We start from the raw sequence: 11091 nt of genomic DNA on the forward strand, positions 1-11091 counted from the left end.
CTAGATGGCATCTCCTTCTGATACAAGGCAGTTTTGTCTACATTTTAAAAAGTCCTTTTAGTGTGGCCACCTGCATCAGTGATGTTAACTAGATCTTTTGGATAACTTGCTGTAGCTTCTCCAGCAGCACTTGCTGCTTCATCTTGCACGTTTATGTTACGAAGATGTGGCCCCTCTCCTTACGCCTCATGAACGAACCTCTGCTACCATCCGCTTTTCTTCTACAGCTTCCTCACCTCTCTTAGCCTTCGTTAAATTGAAGAGTTAGCGTCTTGCTTGGAATTAGGTTTTGGCTAAACAGAGTGTTGTGTCCGGTTTGATCTTCCATTGAGACCACTCAAACTTTCTCTACATCAGCATAAGGCTGTTTCAGTTTCTTATTCATGCGTTCACTGGTGTCGCACTTTTAATTTCCTTCAAGAACTTTTCTTTTGCTTTCTCTATTTGGCTAACTGTTAGGTATAAGAGACCTAGTTTTCAGTCTCTCTCTGCTTCTGTCCTAGCTTGGCTTTCAACATGTCTTCCTCAATAAATTTACTCATTTCTATCTTTTGATTTAAAGTGAGGGACATGTATCTCTTCATATCAGTTGAATAGTTAGAGGCCATTATAGGGCTATTAATTGTCCTAATTTCAATATTCTTCTATTTCAGGAACTAGGGAGGCCTGAGTAGAAATAGAGAGATGAGGGAGAGAGCTGTTGGTGGGGGAGCAGAAAATTGATATGTATTGATTGATTTCACTGTCTTATATAGGTACAATTTATGGTGCCTCCAAACCATTACAATAGTAACAACCTAACAAGAGTACAGCAAAAAACTAACATAACTCTCACTCTAGCTTTGTTTAAGAGGTCTTTACCCATTCCTGCATGTAGACTAGGATAATTTTAGAGCACTGAGATAATATGCAAAAACAGCAATCATGTAGGTTTTAAAACTAACTCTGGGATTAAAGAGAAAGTATGAAAACAACTAACTATGTTTTATTGAAGATATATATGAGCATTGTGATCTGACCAAGTTGAAAGACATTCCCAGTCTACTCAAACCCTCACTGGTGCCCAGATGTCTGTGGTTGTTAGTCACCTCTTAAAACAACCTCTTTCTCTTTGCCTAGCCTTAACATAAAAAGGCCCTGAAATATGCTCTTACTTAAGACAGTACTTTAGAACAATAGTCCACCATCTTCTCAGATTACTGGCTCTCCAGATAAACCTGCTTTCCTCCCACCATTGCTCCTCTCCTGTGTTTGGCTTTTGACAGGTGAGCAGTTGAACTTGGGTTTGATTACAACATCCAGGGTCACTGATCACAGATCACCATAACAAATATAATAATAATAAAAATTTTGAAATATTGCAAGGATTATAAAAATGTGACACCAAAACAGAAAATGAGCACATATGTTGGAAAGTATTTGAAGAACATCTAAATATATTAATAGAACAAAAAATCTATAATCCAAAAAAGCATAATTAGAAAATAATCAACATTTTAATAAAGATTAAGAAAAAAGATGTGAAGAAAATATCATACAGTCCCAATTACAATTTGAAATTATAGAAAATATTTCATCAATGAAGACTAAATTAAAACACAAGAGCTAAAAAACCAACGTAAGCCATAAAAACATAAAAGAGAGGGAAAATGTAAAGAAATGAATAGAAAGCATAAAACCAGTTCAAAAATCATAAATAATTAATTTGTAAAGGTTGAAAATAAATTATAGGTTAAGACTTACTAGAAAAACACATATCAGAGAATGATGGATGAGTAATGGAGGGAAACATGGTTTCCTTAGTAAACACTTCTTGTCTATGCTACATTCCTTCTTGCTGGTCTTCAAATATTTTTCTGTGTCCTTTTTCCCACACAAAGAACAAACTTAATCTATGCTGGGAAAAATAGTCCAAAAGTTTCATGCTGTCAGTTCATCTAGCTTAATGTCCAGGATTTGATTCTTACACAGCATATTCTGTTAATTGTGCTTTGGTGATACTGCTCTTTCTATAAAATGAAGGTTTGTACAGCCCTGTGTCCAACAAATCTATTTTCCCAATTCATGTTAAAAATGTTAGAGCAAGTTACACCATCAGGTGTAATATTGAAGTCAAATGTTTTCTAATTCCATGTTTAAATCCATTACTATCATTAATCACAAAACCTTACCTTTGCCACAAGTTGTCATTAGTACAATTCCTGGAATTAATCAGCTTCAGTAATGGTCTAGAAAATCACCTTTTAAAAAATGTCTACAATGACTGCCAGTGTTTTTCATCTGGTTTCTTATAGTGCCCAGTAGTTCACCATAGTCTTTGGGAAGACTATTAAAAGTGGCATTCTCCACCTCCAATCATCTAAAAGAAGGTGCTTATTTTCCTTGTTTCATTATTTGGAAATAATTACAAAACTAAAATCTTTATTTCTGGAAATTTCTCAATGGTTGGGTGTCTCCCAACTATATCATGACTTTATCTCTCTGATCCTCACCTTCATGACTAAGATAACTTTGTCTCTGCTTGACAAAGAATGGAAAGAATATATCCATGCTGCACTATTAGAAGAAATGACCTTTATACTCTTAAGCAATGAGAATATCAGTAACATGGATAATAACATATTTGCAATATGACTCATACCAAACCTTCAAATTTTAGTTCTTCTAATGTTGTAAGTATGGATGGTATGGGTGTATGTACGTGTGTGTGGGAAATCCTGTGAATCAGACATGTATTGAGCTAAAATCAATTCAGTGAATACCAGTTCACTAAAAACTAATTGAACAAAATTTTGATTCACCAAAATTTTGTATATGTTACATGCTTATAAAGTTTACAGATTACTAGTTCAACAGGTTTCAGATTGTTTTGAATATCCTTTTGAGGTTTCAATTTCCCAATAGCTCTTTCATCTTAGCAACTGTGTTATATTTGTTCAGTAGCCAAAATTGTCCCTGTTTTATTGAATAAAATGATAATATAAAAGTACGTTTATTTCTGCTTCCAAATACTGAGCATATTTCATATGCTTAAATGACATACTAAGTAGTGTTTCTATCAAGCAAGCTAAGAAGACGGTAAATAAGAAAAAACAGACATTAAATATTGTGAAAATCTATTGGAGAAAGAAACTTGCTTCATGTATTATCCTTGAATTTCAAAAAATATCTATATAACTCTCATTTCACAATGTCATACTTCCCAAAGTACTGAAAATTATACTCTGGAATTAACTAAATTTTGTTCTGCAGTGGCAAAATAATTTCAGCTATACTAATATTAGTTATATTAAGCTATGTGATGATTTTAAAGAATATCACAGGTAGTAAAATATCCCATGCCACAGTGAATAAGAAAGTAGTTGACAGAGTAATTTTGTGAATAAATTTTTGGTAATGATCATTTTGTAAATTAAAAATAACTAGGCTTTAATCATCAAAAATAATCCAATGTGGAGGTCCTATTTTACCACCCGTAGAGATAAGTAAAGTGAGGCAGAAAGAGTTTAAGTAATTTGCCCAAATGCATTCTTCAAATAATGTGGAAGATTAGAAGCATGCCTTTACAACTTGTACTGTATTGGTACCTGATTTGTGCTGAATTGACTTTCTGTGACTTTTTCTTTCCCTAATTGGTCAGTTCACTAAACGATTTTTTGCAAATTGATTTATCTAAACAATTAGTACATAGTTAAGATTTTTGAACCCATAACGAAAGTAATATCCTATCACACGTTCAGTAAAAGTTTATGGTAGCATATCGTTTTCAATTTTTGAAGCATTTTGTCTATCTATATACCATCCATCTCTCACCAATCTATTATCATTTATCCACTGTATCTAGAATGGTCCAAAGTGAAATAAAGCTTAGGTAGCAATTTCCAGTATCAGTATACGATAGATGGCTCTCCAGATACATCCAGTGAGGTAGGTAGGCGAATTGGAGTCACTGAAGTTCACCTGAGGTTGATTAAGCTCCTGTTTATAATTGTAGATCATATGACTATATAAGCAAACATGCCAACACTTTTTCCATATGCCAAATATTAATTCATTATATTTCAATAAAATGCATATATTTTTAAAACAAAACCAACACTTTTATTTTACTAATTAAAATATTTCACTATGGAGAGGCAACTTGGAAAATAGAAATCTCAGCTCAAGGGCAAAGGCAAACTCTCTTGAGAAAGAAGGTAGCCCAGAATCAAAGGCCAACAGCAGGTAAATGCTAGGTGAGGGAGTTATGGGGAGGGGAGGCTTCAAAACTACTCAGGATTTTGGTTAATGGCTGAAACTTTGGGAGACCTCACAGGTAACCACAGGGCAGGCAGGCCATTCACAAAGTGGGTAGATGTTGATTCCTTCTGCGAATCTTAGATGATGCTCACAGAGCGTCACAGCTCAGGCGGTGTAGTGGGGTGTGCTGTGCTTTCTTTCCGCCTGCTCTCCTGGAAGGGCAGGGCTCGGAACATAAAGCTCTGGCATCAAGGCACGCCTAAGGCTATCAGGGCTAAGAGTGGAGATAGATCTCAGGCCCCAAAACCTGGGGGAAGAGGAAGAGGAACTCTGCCCAGAAAACTTAGTTGGGAGGAGGAGTTGGAAGCACCAGAGGAGGAGGAGCTCTCATTGCTGAGGGATGGGAAGGAAGAACCTCCCAGGGGGTGAGGGTGAGGAGGCACGCATACGGACTGCATGCCAACCAGGCGGGGAAGTACGTCTTGGGACCTCAGGATCAGAAGAGCCTGAGCTGCTCTGAAAGGCCAGCTGTCGTAAGCCAGCGCCATGGGAAAGAGTATTCTCATCAGCTGAACCAGGCGGAGAGCGGCGGCTGAGAAGGGCTGATCTTCGCTGGGTGGAACGGCTCCGGAGGACAGTGCCTGGCGTCATGCTGGTGCTGTGACGAGCAGGGCTTGACCTTGCTGTGCGGCCGCGAAGGGCAGGGCATGGGGGGTTGCCGCGGCGTTGGAGGGCAGGGCTTGGCCCGGATGCACCTCTGCGGAAAGCAGGGACTGGCGGGGTGGCTCGGCTGCGGAGATCATAGCCCGGCGCGGGTGCACTGCCAAGGCGAGCTGGGCCTGGCTGAGTGGCGCGGCGGGGAAGAGCAGGACCTGGCTGGGTGGTGCAGCGTCGGATGGCAGGGCCTGAACCAGATGCACGTCTGCGGAGAGCAGGACCTGGCGGGGCGATGCGGCTTCGGCAAGCAGGGCTTGGCCCAGATGCATGGCTGAGGAGTGCAGGGCCTGGCTGCGTTGCCTGACTCGACACAGTAGCCCCGGAATGGCAACGGCTGCTGGGCTGGGACCCTGGAGAAGATGGCTGCAAAGGCCCAGGAAACAGACGCCGCCCTGGAAGCCTCTGAGCAGGGACAGTCTGGTCACAGCCAGGCTGCTTCCTATGACGGTTGTTTCCGGGTCTCTTGGTCTGGGCCGGGTGCTCGTCGGCGTGGCCAGTGGCCTTTGGGGGTGGCCCCACAGCGGCCTGGCTGTCCCCGTGGGGCATCACACATCCAAGGACTTGGTGAGGCCTGCGGCAGCCTTGGAGGTCAGAATGCCTCTTCCCCGGCACCGCAGCCATGGAGGGCAGCCGCGGGCCCTCATCCGCCACGAAAATGGCGGCGGCGGTGGCGGCTGCGGTGTTGGAAACAGCAGTATCGCTCCTCAGGGCGGCGCTGCCCCAGGGAGACGCGTCGCCGGAGACGGTGGGACAGAGGCGGCCAGATCTTGATTCCCGGTCCCACAGCCATCGCCAGAGACAGGGGCAACCTCCTTGTTCTGCCCTCCGACCACCGCGCCCTCCTGCTGCATCTGCTCCTTCTCCATGCCTGACTGGGTGGCCATAACGTCAGGTTTTCCCTCAGAGAGCAGGAATGCAGCTGCTAGTCAAAATAACATGTATTTTTTAAAGACCTACAAATGTGTCTACAATTCAGGGCACCATTTTCTTGGTTTCAGTCAGAACATTTCTAATTAAGGCATAGAGAATTGGATGTTTTTCATTTAGGCAGTTACCTCTAGACCCCCAGACGCCATCACAGAGGTTGACACAGATGTAAAATGTGATAGCATGTGCATATTAATAATGGGTAAACACTGGAAGGGCCTAATGAACTATTCCTTTACCTAATCATATCTCTCAAGTGTTGCAACCCACATACACTCAAACACTCTCTATAATTTCCAGATATGGTAGATAAATATGTCAAAAGTCTTGCTCTTTGTGACACTGCCTGCATCAAACTCGATCCTTTTTGTTTCATCATAGCTGCATAATGATGCCACCTTCATTTGATTTCTAATGTCTCCTCTTCATTCCTTTCGTTTGCATTGCCTGTGTCTCTACTCCTCCCTTTATTTTCAACCAGTTAACTTTGTTGTCAGTGTGCTTTCTAGCATGTATAAGTAAATATTTTGTTGATTAGCTCAATACGTGTCATGATAGAGAGGAAGCCAGCTGGACGTCCTGGGTCCAGTCAGGACTTGGAGAACTTTTCTGTCTAGATAAAGGATTATAAATGCACCAATCAGCACTCTGTAAAAATGCTCCAATCAGCGTTCTGTGTCAAGCTAAAGGATTGTAAACACACCAATCAGCACTCTGTAAAATGGGCTAATCAGCACTCTGTAAATTGGACCAATCAGCACTCTGTAGGATGGACCAATCAGCAGGACATGGGTGGAGACAAATAAGGGACTAAAAGCTGACCACCCCAGACAGCAGCAGCAACCTGCTGGGATCTACTTCCATTGCTGTGGAAGCTTTGTTCTTTCACTCTTCACAATAAGTCTTGCTGCTACTCACTCTGGTGTCTGCACCACCTTTAAGAGCTGTAACACTCACCACGGAGGTCGGCGGCTTCATTCTTGAAGTCAGTGAGACCACGAACCCACCTGAAAGATGAAACTCCGGACACATCTGAAGGAACAAACTCGGGACACACCATGTTTAAGAGCTGTAACACTCCCCGGGAAGGTCCATGGCTTCATTCTTGAAGTCATCGCGATCATGAACCCACTGGAAGGATCCAACTCTGGACACAATAGGATTAATCAGAACCTTAATATGTAGAATGTTAACTTCTGTGTTTTTGATTTCTGCCTAGGGGAGAGCCATTCTCATGATTATTTACATAATGGAAGATTCTGTCTTACAGTTCTTAAGGACTAGATTTTCTTCTTGAACTTTAAAAGTAAGATTTCATCTTGTGAAAAGGCCTGTGAGAGCCACGTGCCAGGGAACTCCAGGTAGCTTCCAGGAGCTAAGAGCAGTCAGCAAGAAAGCAGGGACCTCGGTTCTGCAACTGCAAGGAACTGAATTCTGCCAACAGTTGCATAGTTTTAGAAAAGAACACTGTGCTCTAGAAAGAAGTAATGCCCAATAGAGACATGTATTGCAGCCCTGCAACTCTGAGCAGAGGGCCCAGCTAAGGCGCACCAGGACTCTCTGGCCCACAAAAGTAGAAGATAATCAATAGATGTTATGAAACAATAGACATTTATTTCTCACAGTTCTGGAGACGACAAGTCAGAGATCAAGAGACTAGCATATTTGGAGTCTGGTGAAGGTCTACTTCCTGGTTCAGAGATGGTGCCTCCTGTCATCATATGGTGTAAGGGGAGAGCTGGTTTCTTGGGGTTCCTGTTATAAGTGCACTAATCCCATTTATGAGCGTAGGCCCTCATGACCTAAGCACCTGCCAAAGGCCCCGCCTCTTAATCCCTTACCTCCTAATACCTAATACTCCTACTACCCAGTCATCTTGAGGATTATAATTTCAATATGTAAATATTAGGGGACATAAACAATTAGAACATAATATGATTATTTTTCATAAACTATATTTTTCTTTACTCTTAATGCTCCACCTGTTTAAAGATTTTGTCAGTTTCCTCTGGTAGTTCTGTGTCACTAGGTCTGAATTTTGCCTACTCCGCCTGAAATCTTCTCTCTGTGTTATTCTTTCCCGTAGATAAATTTTCGGTTTCTTGTTCAGCTTATTTTTTACTAAACTTAGGTTTTAGGAGAATGCTAAAGAACACATTTCTATAGAACAGGAAATAAATCTAGTCTTTATTTGTATGGCCATGTGATATAAAGTGTGGCAGGCACCTCTGCTTCCTTCTCTCTGGTCTGCTGCTTCTCTTTCAGATCCTAAGGTTCAGCCTGACCCTGAGGTTATCACACTCCTAGCCATTCTTGAGTCAGAAATTCCGAGTACAAACAAGAATAAAAAACCTCTATGGAAATGAGGCTATTATGTATACAATTTTGAGCATCAAGCTCTTCCCAGGATCCCACCTTTCTGATTCTATTCTCCATGATTTTCTGTAGCCAAGAAGGTAGAAATTATGCACAAATCCCCCTTGCTGAGATGCAGAGCAAGGCCATGGTTTCACTTACATAGAGTTGCCACATCTCAGGAGCCCTTTGTCCCATAGGAATCCGACATCGTGGAGCGGGCAGGAGAGCAGAAGGGAAGCCAAAACCTGTGTTTCCTGCACCTAGAATTCCCCGTTTCCCTTGTCGCTTCCATTCCATCTCCTTCTCTTAAGATCCTTCTGTATCTTCCTACATTAGCTTGGGGTATGCCCCTTGGGTATTTCCAAAAGACATGCTTTAAGAGTGAACTTTAATAGTTTAATGCTAAAAATAAAAATAGAGACATGATAAAAAACAAGACAAAGAAAGAAACAGGCCCTGTAAACATGGATAGTACTTTTAAAAAATCTAATTAGCATTTTCTTTTTAAATATCAATATTAAAAATGTTATAATTTTAGATACAGAACTTCTAGATAGAACAAAAATATCACATGAAAAATAATCAGTATTTTGCTATCTGGAGAGCTAGTTATTATCTTTACATGAACTGAGAAGGGAAAATTCAGTTAAACCTTCTCTTTTGTTTTGTTTTGTTTTATTTTGTTGTTTAAACGAGTCTTGCTCTGTCACCCAGACTGGAGTGCAGTGGTGCGATCTGGGCTCATTGTAACCTCTGCCTCCCAAGTTCAAGTGATTGTCCCCTCTCATCCTCCTGAGTAGCTGGGATTATAGGTGTGCACCACCACACCCAGGTAATTTATGTATTTAGTAGAGACAGGGTTTCACCACACTGGTCTTGAACTCCCGGTCTCAAGTGATCCACCCAGCTCAGCCTCCCAAAGTGCTGGGATTACAGACATGAGCCACTGCACCTGGCCTGTTAAACCATTTTTTTAAGTTCATTTATTATCATTCGCCTTTATCCTTTAAAAGACAAGGATTAATTACCCTCTTACGGAATGACAGTAAAATCTAACATCTTCTTTGTTTTCCCCTTAATATAGAATATCTTAATGCATCAACCTCTATTCAAGTAGATTCAGGAGACATGCAATCTTTAAAACTGTAGTTCTCTTCTCACATGAAATTAACATGCACACAGACACACACATGCACAGAGTGGGAAGAATATTTCAGAAAGCATACTTTTAATCACTTCATATTGGATTTATCTTTTTAACATATTTACTAGTATTTGAAAGATAACTTTAGATCTTAAACCAATTTATGTTTTCATCATACTTATGCAATGATAATACATGTAAATCATTTATAATTTATACAATTTATAATAGAAGCCATAATTAAAATGCTGCTAAAATTTATTTCTAAATTATTGATTTTAATCATCAATTTAAACCCTCTCCTCCTTCAGCACCTAGTTTTACCACCTACATACATGCTCATTCCAGCTATTCTAAAAATTTTTAAGAAGAATGAAAAGAAAATACTTTCATTTGTACACCTGAATCTCCATTGTTATATAAAATAAATAAAAATCATTATAGTAATTAGTAAAATATTTTAGTGATAAAGATAAGTAATGATCTGAACTTGATTATTTGGAAAAGATAAGCACAAACTCATTAGGCTTATGACATTTAATGTTTTGTTCCTGTTCTTTTAACAGTTTGAAAAATATATATTTTTATCTGTCTAAAAAATATAAGCTAACATTAAACCCACTATTAATTTAAATTTAAACTAATATCTCCTGATCTTGAAGAGTTAAGCAAATATGTAAACTGATCATTTTTTCTTTTGAAAGGATCTATCAATCGCCACAGCATACTTACTCTTCAACATAATGAATTAGAAATGAGACCTAGCATCTTATCTTTAGTGTCCCTCTGTGTAAATAATTTTTAAAAGTTATTGAAATGTGGGAGAATAAAGAGTGAGGTTTCATTTTATTCATTTCAGACTAAAACATATAAACTAAATTTGGAAATAGCTAATTTTGGATTTGTATTTTTAGAAGACAGAGCAAATGACAGATCAAACAGTGATGCACCTAATCTGTGTTTCTGCCAGTATGACCTTAAGAGGGACATGGCTTGCAAGCATAGGAGAATCTGATGGGTGCTTTCCTGAGATGATTATGGAAATGTTATGTATAAATAAATAATCAGTACATACATTTATAAAGACTTCTAATCAGGGACTATAGCATGTGTGATTGCAATCATATTCTATTTATTAAGACTTGTTAATGACAATGAGACATGTTTCATAGCTAAGAGTTTTTATTCCAAAGGTTTTTCACATTATTTTATTTTTTTCTTAATTCATTTAATAGTATTGTTCAAACTGATTGCTTTATTTTATTAGATTTGCAGACTGGGGACTTTATTCTTTTTCTAAGTACTAATACTGCTTACTTGTTCAAAAGAAAAATGTTAAATGCAACACAACACAATTTAGGACATGAATTTTAAAAAAAATGCAATCAAAAGGCAGAAAGTGATATTCCCTTGAAAGGCCCCAGTGGTAACATAACAGCTGAAACTAGCAACAATTGTGGTTCTAGTTAAGCTCATCTCATAAGCAAAATTACTTTGTGAACATCTATGCTCTAACATAAACCTGAATAAAAATATTTTTTAATATACAGCTGTTACTTACAATAAGATGACTTTTCTAAAAATGAGTTTATAATGCTCTATTTCTTTATGATGTTCAAAAATCTTCAGTTACCCTATTCAAAAACTCGTAATGGAAAATGCCATAGTGTATCAAAGAAATATTAATTTCTCAAGTTATCTAAGAC

General features: G+C 39.2%; 1 pseudogene; it reads right to left on the reverse strand.

The window, feature by feature from the left end:
• Positions 1-1714: 1714 nt before the first annotated feature.
• Positions 1715-6863, reverse strand: LOC116274871 (annotated as a pseudogene).
• Positions 6864-11091: the final 4228 nt, after the last annotated feature.

Source organism: Papio anubis, chromosome 5, assembly GCF_008728515.1.
Source record: "Papio anubis isolate 15944 chromosome 5, Panubis1.0, whole genome shotgun sequence".
Taxonomy (NCBI): domain Eukaryota; kingdom Metazoa; phylum Chordata; class Mammalia; order Primates; family Cercopithecidae; genus Papio; species Papio anubis.